This window comes from Narcine bancroftii, chromosome 12, assembly GCF_036971445.1.
Source record: "Narcine bancroftii isolate sNarBan1 chromosome 12, sNarBan1.hap1, whole genome shotgun sequence".
Lineage (NCBI taxonomy): Eukaryota > Metazoa > Chordata > Chondrichthyes > Torpediniformes > Narcinidae > Narcine > Narcine bancroftii.
The window spans coordinates 68,902,370-68,916,835 of record NC_091480.1 but is presented as its reverse complement, the minus strand read 5'-3'; positions in this window follow the sequence as shown (position 1 = coordinate 68,916,835).

Below are 14,466 nucleotides of genomic sequence, written 5' to 3'. Positions count from 1 at the left end.
CGCTGAAAGCAACAAGGGAGCACGAGTGCGCGCCCATTCACGAATTCAGGAGGGATCCGTTCTTCCCATTGGCCCGCAGCCGGTGTCAATCACGTTCGTGACAAAGGGAGGGACGGGCCAGCGCGACTGGCTGAGAATCGCAGTTCCGCTCATTGTAAGAGGATGGTCACTCATGTTGCGTTCTGGCAGCCTGGAGCATCGGATCCGTGCAACACCCCCCCCCTCCCCCACCCACCCACCCACCCATCCAGAAAAATCTTCCGTCCTTCTCCATCCGTCCCTTGGAACGTTTTCGAAACAGCCAGAAAGGAGGAAAGAACCTCTCCCCCCCCCCCCCCCCCCACCCCAGCTGGGGATGCTCAGCCTATCAGGCAGCATCTGCGGATCTAGAAAGAGGGACCACGTTTCAGGTCGATGGCCCTTACAACATTCAAAGCCCTTTGTAGTCTCCCACCTCCCTATCAGAGTGACCTTAAAACCCACAATCCTCACTGCCCACACTCACACAATCTTGAATTTGAGGCAGGCGAGAAACTCAGCAGGTCAAACAGTGAACTTTATATCTTTGGCTTGGCTTCGCGGACGAAGATTTATGGAGGGGGTAAAAAGTCCACGTCAGCTGCAGGCTCGTTTGTGGCTGACCAGTCCGATGCGGGACAGGCAGACACGATTGCAGCGGTTGCAAGGGAAAATTGGTTGGTTGGGGTTGGGTGTTGGGTTTTTCCTCCTTTGCCTTTTGTCAGTGAGGTGGGCTCTGCGGTCTTCTTCAAAGGAGGCTGCTGCCCGCCAAACTGTGAGGCGCCAAGATGCACGGTTTGAGGCGTTATCAGCCCACTGGCGGTGGTCAATGTGGCAGGCACCAAGAGATTTCTTTAGGCAGTCCTTGTACCTTTTCTTTGGTGCACCTCTGTCACGGTGGCCAGTGGAGAACTCGCCATATAATACGATCTTGGGAAGGCGATGGTCCTCCATTCTGGAGACGTGACCCATCCAGCGCAGCTGGATCTTCAGCAGCGTGGACTCGATGCTGTCGACCTCTGCCATCTCGAGTACCTCGACGTTAGGGGTGTGAGCGCTCCAATGGATGTTGAGGATGGAGCGGAGACAACGCTGGTGGAAGCGTTCTAGGAGCCGTAGGTGGTGCCGGTAGAGGACCCATGATTCGGAGCCGAACAGGAGTGTGGGTATGACAACGGCTCTGTATACGCTTATCTTTGTGAGGTTTTTCAGTTGGTTGTTTTTCCAGACTCTTTTGTGTAGTCTTCCAAAGGCGCTATTTGCCTTGGCGAGTCTGTTGTCTATCTCATTGTCGATCCTTGCATCTGATGAAATGGTGCAGCCGAGATAGGTAAACTGGTTGACCGTTTTGAGTTTTGTGTGCCCGATGGAGATGTGGGGGGGCTGGTAGTCATGGTGGGGAGCTGGCTGATGGAGGACCTCAGTTTTCTTCAGGCTGACTTCCAGGCCAAACATTTTGGCAGTTTCCGCAAAGCAGGACGTCAAGCGCTGAAGAGCTGGCTCTGAATGGGCAACTAAAGCGGCATCATCTGCAAAGAGTAGTTCACGGACAAGTTTCTCTTGTGTCTTGGTGTGAACTTGCAGGCGCCTCAGATTGAAGAGACTGCCATCCGTGCGGTACCGGATGTAAACAGCGTCTTCATTGTTGGGGTCTTTCATGGCTTGGTTCAGCATCATGCTGAAGAAGATTGAAAAGAGGGTTGGTGCGAGAACACAGCCTTGCTTCACGCCATTGTTAATGGAGAAGGGTTCAGAGAGCTCATTGCTGTATCTGACCCGACCTTGTTGGTTTTCGTGCAGTTGGATAATCATGTTGAGGAACTTTGGGGGACATCCGATGCGCTCTAGTATTTGCCAAAGCCCTTTCCTGCTCACGGTGTCGAAGGCTTTGGTGAGGTCAACAAAGGTGATGTAGAGTCCTTTGTTTTGTTCTCTGCACTTTTCTTGGAGCTGTCTGAGGGCAAAGACCATGTCAGTGGTTCCTCTGTTTGCGCGAAAGCCGCACTGTGATTCTGGGAGAATATTCTCAGCGACACTAGGTATTATTCTATTTAGTAGAATCCTAGCGAAGATTTTGCCTGCAATGGAGAGCAACGTGATTCCCCTGTAGTTTGAGCAGTCTGATTTCTCGCCTTTGTTTTTGTACAGGGTGATGATGGTGGCATCACGAAGATCCTGAGGCAGTTTACCTTGGTCCCAACAAAGCTTGAAAAACTCATGCAGTTTGGCATGCAGAGTTTTGCCGCCAGCCTTCCAGACTTCTGGGGGGATTCCATCCATACCTGCTGCTTTGCCACTTTTCAGTTGTTCGATTGCCTTATATGTCTCATCCAGGGTGGGAACCTCATCCAGCTCTAGCCTTAGGGGCTGTTGAGGGAGCTGGAGCAGGGCGGAATCTTGGACTGAGCGGTTGGTACTGAAAAGAGATTGGAAGTGTTCTGACCATCGGTTGAGGATGGAGATCTTGTCGCTGAGGAGGACTTTGCCGTCTGAGCTGCGCAGCGGGCTTTGGACTTGGGGTGAGGGGCTGTACACAGCCTTTAGAGCCTCGTAGAAACCCCTGAAGTCGCCAATGTCCGCGCTGAGCTGTGTTCGTTTGGCGAGGCTAGTCCACCACTCATTTTGGATCTCCCGGAGTTTGCGCTGAAGATGGCTGCATGCGCGACGGAAGGCTTGTTTCTTCTCTGGACAGGACGGCTTTGTAAGGTGAGCCTGGTGGGCAGCTCGCTTCTTTGCCAGCAGCTCCTGGATTTCCTGGCTGTTTTCGTCAAACCAGTCCTTGTTTTTCCTGGAGGAGAAGCCCAGTACCTCTTCAGTGGATTGCAGTATGGTAGTCTTCAACTGATCCCAGAGGGTTTCAGGGGACGGGTCCGTGAGGCGGATTGCAACGTCGAGCTTTGCTTTGAGGTTTGCCTGGAAGTTTCCTCTCGCTTCGTCTGACTGCAGTTTTCCAACATTGAACCTCTTTCTGGGGACTTTATTGTTCCTGGGCTTTGGCTTGAAGTGAAGGTTGAGCTTGCAGCGAACCAGCCGGTGGTCAGTGTGGCATTCCGCGCTAGGCATGACCCTGGTGTGGAGCACATCTCGTTTGTCACTTTCTCGCACCAGGATGTAGTCCAGGAGGTGCCAGTGTTTGGATCGGGGATGCATCCAGGTAGTCTTAAGGCTGTCCCTCTGCTGAAAAAGGGTGTTTGTAATGACAAGCCGCTGTTCTGCGCAGAGCTCCAACAGGAGGCGCCCATTGTCGTTGCACTTGCCGACGCCATGCTTGCCCAGGATTCCTGGCCAGGTTTCTGAGTCTTTGCCGACACGAGCGTTGAAGTCGCCCAGGATGACAACCTTGTCGGCTGTAGGGGTACGTTGGATGAGGTTGCGCAGGTCGGTGTAGAACTTGTTCTTTTCTGCTGGTTCCGCCTGGAGGGTTGGAGCATAGACACTGATGAGGGTGATGTGACGCTTGTTTTGAAGTGGGAGTCGCATGGACATGATTCGGTCCGAGAGGCCTGTCGGAAGGTTTTCGAGTTTGGAGGCAATGAAGCTCTTGACCATGAAGCCTACACCAGATAGGCGTCGTTCATCCGAAGGCTTGCCAGACCAGTAGAGTGTGTAGCCCGCGCCGCGTTCTTGGAGGCTGCCTACATCTGCCAGGCGGACTTCACTGAGAGCGGCTATGTCGATGTCAAGTCTGAGGAGTTCATGTGCAATGAGGGCAGACCGACGTTCAGGTCGGTGGCTGTCAGTCTTGTCTAGCATGGTTCTGATGTTCCAGCATGCTAGCTTGAGTTTGTGAGCATCTTTTGAGGGGGAGGACGTGGAGGGGGAGGACGTGGAGGGGGAGGACGTGGAGGGGGAGGACGTGGAGGGGGAGGACGTGGAGGGGGAGGACGTGGAGGGGGAGGACGTGGACCTGTCCTCGGGCCTGCGCAAAGGAGCTTTTAGGTGGAGTGCAGTGCGCGCAGTACTGGCCCCACCCTTTACACCCATGGTTCGTGTGCCGTGGCCAAGCAAGCTGGGACGTGGCAGCGAGGTCCTTGGGTCGTAGGTTTTATATCGGAGTGGCCTTCTCCTATGCAGGTTTCTTACCCGGGCTGGAGGGGTCTGCCTCCCCTCCTAGGTCGGTCCATATTGCCCGGACCGGGGCCGAGGCCGCCGCAGTTCACCCTGTGCCTGGACTGGGGCCACCGCCTCCCACTCCCTGCCCGGACCGGGGCCTCCGTCTGCCTCACTCGACCGGGGCCGCCGTCTCCCCCTTGCTCCTGCCCGTATCGGGGCCGCCGCCGTCTACCCTTCGCCTGGACCGGGGCCGGGGCCGCTGCTGCTCTCCCTGTGCCTGGACTGGGGCCGCCGCCTCCCACTCCCTGTCCGGACCGGGGCCTCCGCCTGCCTCACTCGACCGAGGCCGGGGCCGCCGTCTCCCCCTTGCTCCTGCCCGTATCGGGGCCGCCGCCGTCTACCCTTCGCCCGGACCGGGGCCGCTGCTGCTCTCCCTGTGCCCGGACTGGGGCCGCCGTCTCCCCCTTGCTCCTGCCCGGATCGGGGCCGCCGCCGTCTACCCTTCGCCCGGACCGGGGCCGGGGCCGCTGCTGCTCTCCCTGTGCCTGGACTGGGGCCGCCGCCTCCCACTCCCTGTCCGGACCGGGGCCTCCGCCTGCCTCACTCGACCGAGGCCGGGGCCGCCGTCTCCCCCTTGATCCTGCCCGTATCGTGGCCGCCGCCGCCGTCTCTTTATATAGCAAGGATAAAAAGGTACAGAACCGATGTTTCGGGCTTGAGAATGCTCAAGTGTGAAATGTTGGTCACGTGCCTTTGAACCATAGAACATGACGGCACTGAAACAAGCCCCTTCAGCCCTTCTAGTCTGTGCCCATCCATTTTTCTACCCAGTCCCACTGACCTGCACCCAGTCCATCTCCCTCCCATCCAAGGACCTGTCCAAATTTTTCTTAAATGTTAAAATTAAGCCTGCATTCACCACTTCAGCTGGCACCTCGTTCCACACCCCCACCGCTTTGTGTGTGAAGAAGTTCCCCCTAAACTTTTCCCCTTTCACTCGTTCCACACCCCCACCACTCTGTGTGAAGAAGTTCCCCATAAACTTTTGCCCTTAACCCATGTCCTCTGGTTTGTATCTCACTTATCCTCAGTGGAAAAATCCGACCTACATTTACTCTGTCTATCCACCTCATAATTTTAAATACCTCTATCAAACCTTCCGTCATTCTTCTACACTCCAGGGAATAAAGTTTTAACCTATTTAACCTTTCCCTGTAACTCGGTTCCTGAAGTCCGTGCAACATTCTAGTAAATCTTCTCTGCACTCTTTCTAAGTTATTCATATTTTTCCTGTAGTTAGATGACCAAAACTGCACACAATACTCCAAATTTGACCTCACCAATGTTTAATACAACTTCACTATAACATCCTGACTCCTAAACGCAATACTTTGATTTATGAAGGCCAATACACCAAAAACTCTCTTTACAATCCTGTCCACCTGTGATGCCACTTTACCTCCTATGGGTGCTGCAAGACCAACTGAGTTCCTCCAGTGTTCACTGTGTGTTTTTACAGGGTTTGGCCAGCTGAGTTTCTCCAACATTTTGTGTTTTTACTTCAACCACAGTGTCTACACACTTTCATGTATCTGAATTCCCAGATCCCTCTGTTCTGCCACACTCTTCAGTGCCCGACCATTTACCGTGCACATCCTTTCTTGGTTTGTCCTTCCAAAATGCAACACCTCACCCTTGTCTGCATTAAACTCCATCTGCCATTTTGCAGCCCATTTTACCAGCTGGTCCAGATCCCTCTGCAAGCTTCGAAAATCTTCTTCGCTGTCCACGATGCCTCCAATCTTAGTGTCATCTCCATTTGCTATTTAAAGTACACTGTTTGATCTCAACTCTGTGAACCTCATTAATATGGATCTCCCAGTGGCCACCCATTTCAATTCCCTGTCCCATTCTCTTGCTAACATGTGTGTCCATGGTCTCACACACTGCCAGACTGAGACCACCTGCAAATTGGAGGAACAACACCTCATCTTCCATCTGGGCACCCTCCAACTGGATGGCATTAACATCAACTTCTATGCTTTTGTTAAACTCCCCTGCCCCACCCCATTGCTTCCCCCATTACCTTTCCCCCAGCTCTGTCTCTGTCTTTGTCTGTCTGTCTGTCTCTCTCTCTCTTTTCCCCATTTTCCCCTGTCTCCTTTCGCAGGGACCAAAATCAATTCTCACCTCTCCTCTTATCATGTCCAACCAACACCTTTTTTTGGTCTGGACTCCTCCCCTGGTCACTCTTCAGTCTTTCATCTGATGCCTTCCTGTTCTTTCCTTATTCCTTGAAGAAGGGTTCAGGCCCAAAATGTTGGTTATATATCTTTACCTCCTATGGGTGCTGCAAGACCAACTGAGTTCCTCCAGTGTTCACTGTGTGTTTTTACAGGGTTTGGCCAGCTGAGTTTCTCCAACATTTTGTGATTTTACTTCAACCACAGTGTATACACACTTTCATGTTTTACTCCAATCAGTGTCTAACAATAGTCGGCCGGCAATGACAGATTCCAGTTGCCTTGATACCGCTTTTCCATGGTCACAGTGTCCTGGTGAAACCTTTCATCGTGTTCGTCACTGACGGCACCGAGATCAGCAGGGAAAACGTCCAAGTGCGAATGCAGAAAATGAATTTTCAAAAACATGTTGCAAATAGACTTAAAATATGACAGGAAATCACAAAAATAGATTATATCTGAAAAACAGTATGTAATGGGAAAACGTTCGGGTGGTTTCTGTGATCAGCAGCCCAAAATCCATTAAAATACACCCAAAGGTGTTCAGGAAGAAAAATCTTCATGGTCCAGTCTTCCGTCCATGCAGATGTGGCCGTAAACTCACAGTGGACTCATCCACTCTTTTACTGGTCCTTCTAGATGTGGATTTAGCCCAGGTTGACTAGCTAGGGCAAAAATGTCCACTTTTATCCAACCTCAACCTCATTTGGATGGACAGACCACCACAGAAAGGTATTTTGGGTGGTTGTTTAAAAAGAAAGCAACTTTGATGTTCCTTTGGACCAAAATGTTAAGATGTCAGTGTTATGTCACTTCCTCTACTTTGAGATTATTGTGCCATATCTGGTAATTTAAAGACAGTCCCAGTTATCAGAAGGGAGTTTCAGTGGTATCTGCCAAATTTGGTCTCTGCTATGACAGGAGGTGACTCATGGGGGAAATCCTGATTAACAGTTCAGTTTCTAATATAGTGCAATTCATGTAATATTTCCCTAATGCTTCTTCTTTTCCTTTCCAAACTAAAAAGACCAGGGCATTTGTGTTTTAAAAAATAATGATATTTTGTTGCTTGGCAAAATGATGAGGTTAATGACCGGGTCACACTTTGTAGTATATTGTATCATACAGTTCTCTTTGAACAGAATTGATTGAATTTGATACATCGATTCTGCCATTTCCTCAATAAATTGAAGGTACAGAGAGTCACGTTCACCCACCAATCCTCTGCTTGCTGAGTGGTGTTAACTCTGAGTGGGAAAAAAAAGCTCAAAACTTAAAATTGTCATCCTGGTTTTCAAATCCTTCCATGGTCTTGCCTCTTTCTTTCTCTGTAATCTTCTCCATACATGTAACATGTTAAGTTATTTGTACTCAGAGGCCCTTGTGGGGGTGAATAGCAGGGGCTCAGTCACTCCACACAATAATCGCATTACTGACATAGGTGTGTGTTTGTGACTGTCAAATATGTTGGAGAACGTCAGAAACAGGAGCAGGAGTCGGCCATCCGGCCTGTCGAGCCTGCTCCACCATTCAATGAGATCATGGCTGATTTGATGATGGGCTCATCTCCACCTACCTGCCTTTTCCGCCCATCCCCTAATTCCCCGACTATGTAAAAATCTATCCAACCTGGACTTAAATATATTTTCTGAGGTTGCCTCCACTGCTTCAATGGGCAGTGAATTCCACAGATTCACCCCCCCCCCCCACCCCTTCTGGGAAAAGCAGTTCCTCCTTATCTCTGTCCTAAATCTACTCCCCTGGATCTTGAGGCTATGTTCCCTAGTTCTGGTCTCTCCCACCAATGGAAACAGCTTACCTACCTCTATCTTATCTATGCCTTCCGTAATTTTATACATTTCTATCAGATCCTCTCTTGTGCGTTTTTGTGACTGCTTTATCACTCCAGTTATGCTAGTTGGATTCTGATCTCTGGTGCAGTTTGTGTGGAGTTTGCACATCTTCCTTAGACTGTGTGGGATCCCTCCAGATGCTCTGGTTATCTCCCAAATTTCAAAGGCATGCTGGTCGTTAGGTTAGAAGTAAAACACGAAACTCTGCAGACACCGTGAAGTAAAAACACAAAATGCTGGAGAAACTCAGCAGGTCAAACAGTGTCCTTTATGATTTCAGATTTATCAGGTGTAGCAAAATAAAGGTACATCACCGATGTTTCGGACTTGAGCCCTTCATCAAGGTGAGGACAAATTGTTGGCAGGCATCTGAACAAAATGGCGGGGGGGAGGGGCAGGGGGAGGAACATGGTTCCACAGGGCCGGAGCTAATAGGTGGATAAGGGAGGGGGGGGTACAGCAGCAAACAGGGGAGGGGAGATAGCTCTATGAATGGAGAGGGAAGGGGGTGGAGAGCTGGAGGGAAGGAGACAGAGAGATGGGGAAGGGAGGGAGAATGGGGAGTGGGCTAGCTGAGACCGAAGAAGTCGACATTAATGCCATCTGGCTGGAGAGGGCCCAGACAGAAAATCAGGTGTTGCTCCTCCAATTTATGTGTGGTCTTGGTGGGGCAGTACACGAGGCCACAGACAGACGCTCGCCAGTAAAGGAGTGAGGCACAGCATTGAAGTGGGTGGCCCCTGGGACATCCCTGTCATCAAAAATCCCCAATTTTGATGCAGAGCTCATGTGAGGCTCCCTCCGCTGGCTGATGGCAGTATTGCTGCCTTTGCACTCTGGCACATTTGAGGAATTTTCGTAAAACATCAGGGGAATCTGTTCCACAAATTCTAAAATCTGCTGAAAAAAGCCCTCAGTGCAAATCTCCAGGTTATTTTACAAACATACAAATAGAATGACAATGATAAACATCAAAGAGCTGGCAAACTTCTCAGACGATAAACCCTGTTGGTTACAAACTGCCAGTTCAGTATTTGGTGATTTAAGGAGTTTTCTAAAATTACTCCAATCATAAGATTTGGCATGTGATTCAACAATAACTTCCATATGAAACTTGAAGAGGTGAATCTATTGGAGTTAAAACGCAGAAAAGCTGGAGGAACTCAACTGGTCTGGCAGCGTCCATGGGAGTAAAGATTTGTCACCGACGTTTCGGGCCTGGGACTTTCCTAAAGGTTAGGATGAGGTGCTATCTTGACTTTGATGAAGGGCTCAGGACCGAAACGTCAGTAATATATTTTTCCCTCCTATGGACGCTGAGAGACCGGCTGAGTTCCTTGTTTTTACTACAATCTCAGTGTCTGCAGACTTTCGTGTTTTACCTCAGCCTGTCAGAGTTAATTAGTTTAATTCTTTCAAAAAACTAACACAGGCATGATGGGATGAATGGCCTCTCACTACACTATACAATTTCATGAAGGCACTGTTCTATACATCTCTTTCATGCAAAATCTAGCCAGTAAATGAATCATTAAAGTGTAATAGCTTCGCCTGATCCAGTCCTCAAAACACTATCATATACTGGTAGCCATTATCAGATGTCAAACAGGGACCTGTTTTCCTTTTCCCAAAAACCTTTATCCAGGGTTCTATTGTCGTAAATTATTGGGCTGGATAACTGAGGCAAGTGATGATGATCATAAGTTTTGTGTTGGACACACTAGCTGAGAAAATCACCTGCACAAACAAATCATCAAAAATTACATCAAGCAACTTTACGCATATTTCTGGAAGAATTCCAGATTCCTTTATTGTCATGTACATTGCAGGCAAAATCTTCACTAGGATTCTCCTAAATAGAATAATACCTAGTGTCGCCGAGAATATTCTCCCAGAATCACAGTGCGGCTTTCGCGCAAACAGAGGAACGACTGACATGGTCTTTGCCCTCAGACAGCTCCAAGAAAAGTGCAGAGAACAAAACAAAGGACTCTACATCACCTTTGTTGACCTCACCAAAGCCTTCGACACCGTGAGCAGGAAAGGGCTTTGGCAAATACTAGAGCGCCTCAGATGCCCCCCAAAGTTCCTCAACGTGGTTATCCAACTGCACGAAAACTAACAAGGTCGGGTCAGATACAGCAATGAGCTCTCTGAACCTTTCTCCATTAACAATGGCGTGAAGCAAGGCTGTGTTCTCGCACCAACCTTCTTTTCAATTTTCTTCAGCATGATGCTGAAACAAGCCATGAAAGACCTCAACAATGAAGACGCTGTTTACATCCGGTACCGCACGGATGGCAGTCTCTTCAATCTGAGGCGCCTGCAAGCTCACACCAAGACACAAGAGAAACTTGTTCGTGAACTACTCTTTGCAGACGATACTGCTTTAGTTGCCCATTCAGAGCCAGCTCTTCAGCGCTTGACGTCCTGTTTTGCGGAAATTGCCAAAATGTTTGGCCTGGAAGTCAGCCTGAAGAAAACTGGGGTCCTCCATCAGCCAGCTCCCCACCATGACTACCAGCCCCCCCACATCTCCATCGGGCACACAAAACTCAAAACGGTCAACCAGTTTACCTATCTCGGCTGCACCATTTCATCAGATGCAAGGATCGACAACGAGATAGACAACAGACTCGCCAAGGCAAATAGCGCCTTTGGAAGACGACACAAAAGAGTCTGGAAAAACAACCAACTGAAAAACCTCACAAAGATTAGCGTATACAGAGCCGTTGTCATACCCACACTCCTGTTTGGCTCCGAATCATGGGTCCTCTACCGGCATCACCTACGGCTCCTAGAACACTTCCACCAGCGTTGTCTCCGCTCCATCCTCAACATTCATTGGAGCGCCTTCATCCCTAACATCGAAGTACTCGAGATGGCAGAGGCCGACAGCATCGAGTCCACGCTGCTGAAGATCCAGCTGCGCTGGGTGGGTCACGTCTCCAGAATGGAGGACCATCGCCTTCCCAAGATCGTGTTATATGGCGAGCTCTCCACTGGCCACCGTGACAGAGGTGCACCAAAGAAGAGGTACAAGGACTGCCTAAAGAAATCTCTTGGTGCCTGCCACATTGACCACCGCCAGTGGGCTGATATCGCCTCAAACCGTGCATCTTGGCGCCTCACAGTTCGGCGGGCAGCAACCTCCTTTGAAGAAGACCGCAGAGCCCACCTCACTGACAAAAGGCAAAGGAGGAAAAACCCAACACCCAACCCCAACCAACCAATTTTCCCCTGCAGCCGCTGCAACCGTGTCTGCCTGTCCTGCATCGGACTTGTCAGCCACAAACGAGCCTGCAGCTGACGTGGACATTTACCCCCTCCATAAATTTTCGTCCGCGAAGCCAAGCCAAAGATTGAATAGTACAAAGCATGTAATATTGCATGAAATTGTCTTTTTCTTTAGATGTATAGCACAGTAATGAATCCGTGCTGCCAAATTTACACCCCATTCACTGACACCCCTGGTACGTTTTGAACAGTGGGAGGAAACCGGAGCCTCTGGGAAAAACCCACACAGACAAGGGGAGAACGTGCAAACTCATTACAGACAGCATGGGTTTCGAACCCAGGTCACTGGCGCTGTTACAATGTTGTGCTAACTGCTACACTACCTGTGCCTCCCTGCCTGCCATAAGGCAATTTGTACCAGTTGCTATGATGGTATATTATGGTGCCAGATTTTCTTGTACTCCAGCACTGTTTTTATAGATGTTCAGCTCACCCAAATGGCATCATTCATCGTGTAATGCACAAGTTTTGATTCCAGTGAGAATTTGTTACACATTGATGATTGGATGCTGTTTTCTCACAGAAGAAGCAGCTTTTATTTACATGCCATAGATGTGCTATTTAAGAGCCAGACACATCTCCCTGTCAGGAATAGCCAGGAAGATACACATCTCTCTGCTAGTCCAGCCTCATGTAGACTGGCCCAAACTGGAATCCCATTGATCATGTCCCCAAACTCTCCAAGTGTATTGGCCAGAAATTCCCATGGAAATCTTGTAAATAGAGGAGTGGTTCCCTGTACCATGGATTCATGCCATGACAACACTCCCCAAAAGCTAGAAGAGTGTTGGTTGTACAGTGGGGGTGTCCCTTTGAGGGCTGCTTCCTGAGTTCAAAGCTCATGGAGTTGAAAATGACCCTATAACCGAACTCATCCATGCTGACCATGACCGCTATGTACACTAATCCTATTGGCGACATTAGGCCTGCACCCTTCTACTCATTTCCTATCCATGTACCTGCCCAAATGCCTATTAAAGACCATAATTGTATCGGTCTCTGCCACCACCTTCAGCAGCACGTTCTACATATCCATTATTCGCTGTGTGAAAAACCAGCTCTGCAGTTTTAGATCATTCCCCCCAGAAAAAATACTCCGACGATGTATCCTGTCAATGCCTTTACAATTCCATAACCCTCTATAAGGACACCCTCAACCTACATTGTAGTGAGTGTAACTCAGTCTATCCAATCTCTCCTTACAACGACAGCCTACATCCCAGGCAACAATCTGGTTAATATCTTCTGCACTTCCCAATGTCACCGTGTCCTTGCTATAGTGTGGACCCACAAAGCTGTGAGGGAAGGTGTGACTAATGTGGGAAACCTGACCCTGAACCCCTACTGTTTTGAGCCATGTGGTATATAAATCTCATGGGGGTTTTTATACACCTACCATATATACTCGTGTAATCAAGTTATTTGGACCAATTTTGGGGGTGGGGGTGGTCGACTTTTATACGGGTCATACTTTTGACCGCGTTGTTCAAGGCGTGGGGAGCTTGGATGGCTGAGACCAGGTAGTGAGTCCGTGCTCGGGGCGTCGGAAGCTCGGATGAGCGGGCAGTCGGGGCACCGGGAGCTCTGGTGGGCAGGCTCCATGGTTAGGGTGTTGGGAGCTTGGATGGGTAGCCCAGCCGGAGTGAGAGGTCCACAGTTGGGTCGTGGAGAGCTTGGATGGGTGGGTGACTGGGGTGAGGGTTGACGGTCGGATGTCTGGAGCATGGAAATGGGGTGGGGGGGTGGGGTGGGGTGGTGGTGGTGAAGGTCAGGCCCAAAAATAAGAGGGTTAACTTTTACATGGGTCATATGGAAAACACCCAGTTTTTCAGGCCAAGAAAAGGTGGGGTGGCGGGGTGGACGCGTTGACTATTACACATTGTCAATGACACTAGTAATGTAATTCACTCCCTCTGCTGGTGGCACTAGTGTTTTGGAACTGGATCAATGAAAGGCACGTTTTTAGTCATCATCTGGGAGACTACAAACACAGGAGAAATGTCACATTTCCAGACTACTGCCATCTCTGAAAAGGTTACTCCCCTTCCAGTGATCCACTAAATTGGGAGCAGAACTTCCACTTTCATCCTTATAATTAACTCTATTCCTGCTGGAGGCTCCACAAATGAACTTCCACAGCATGGCGTGGAATTGAATGCGAAACCTGCATTTCAGTGCACGGCTCAGCTTGTCAAGTGCAGCGTGAACTATTTAGACTTTGTTGCAAAGAGGGTAGCGTGTTTGCACCACTGTGAAGAGATAAGTTCTGCATTCAACATCACCATTAACTGCTGCGTTGTTCTCCATTACCTTTAATTGAGTGGCAGGCAATTGCTGGCTTTGCACTTTAGGTCAAATCCAAAGTTAGCACATAGCCTGTGCCAAAGTGAACAGCAATGACTTAGCATTTAAAGTCACAAGCGATGGAGAGATTGACAAGATTACTCTTACATAGGGCAAGCCAAATGGCCTCCTTCCGCACTTGTAACCATTCTGTGATTCTGCACTCAGTGTTACAAAATAGCCAAACACAGCATAATCTAGATTCACACCAAGTTCCCACAAACACAGAATGGCCACTGTAATTCTGAGGATTGAATGTCGGATGGATATCAGTTGGATACAATCTTTTTAAATAGTTCTGTGGTATCCTTTGCAACAAGGGGGACAAGGGACTGTCAGTTTAGCAACTGACTGGAAGATTTCAGATGTCAGTGTACAGAAACACAACATCACATACATCCCTGAGATTCTTTTTCCTGCGGGCGAGGCAGAATTACCATTAATTGGTCATGCAAAAAAAACTGTACATGGTGTACACATGTAAACAGATAAAGAAATGTAAACAAACTGTGCAATACAGAGAGAAAAAAAATCAATAATGTGCAGAAGTAAGAGTCCTTAAATGAGTCCCTGATTGAGTTTGTCGTTGAGGAGTCTGATGGCGGAGGCAGAGCAGCTGTTCCTGAACCTGGTGGTGCAAGTCTTGTGGCACCTACATC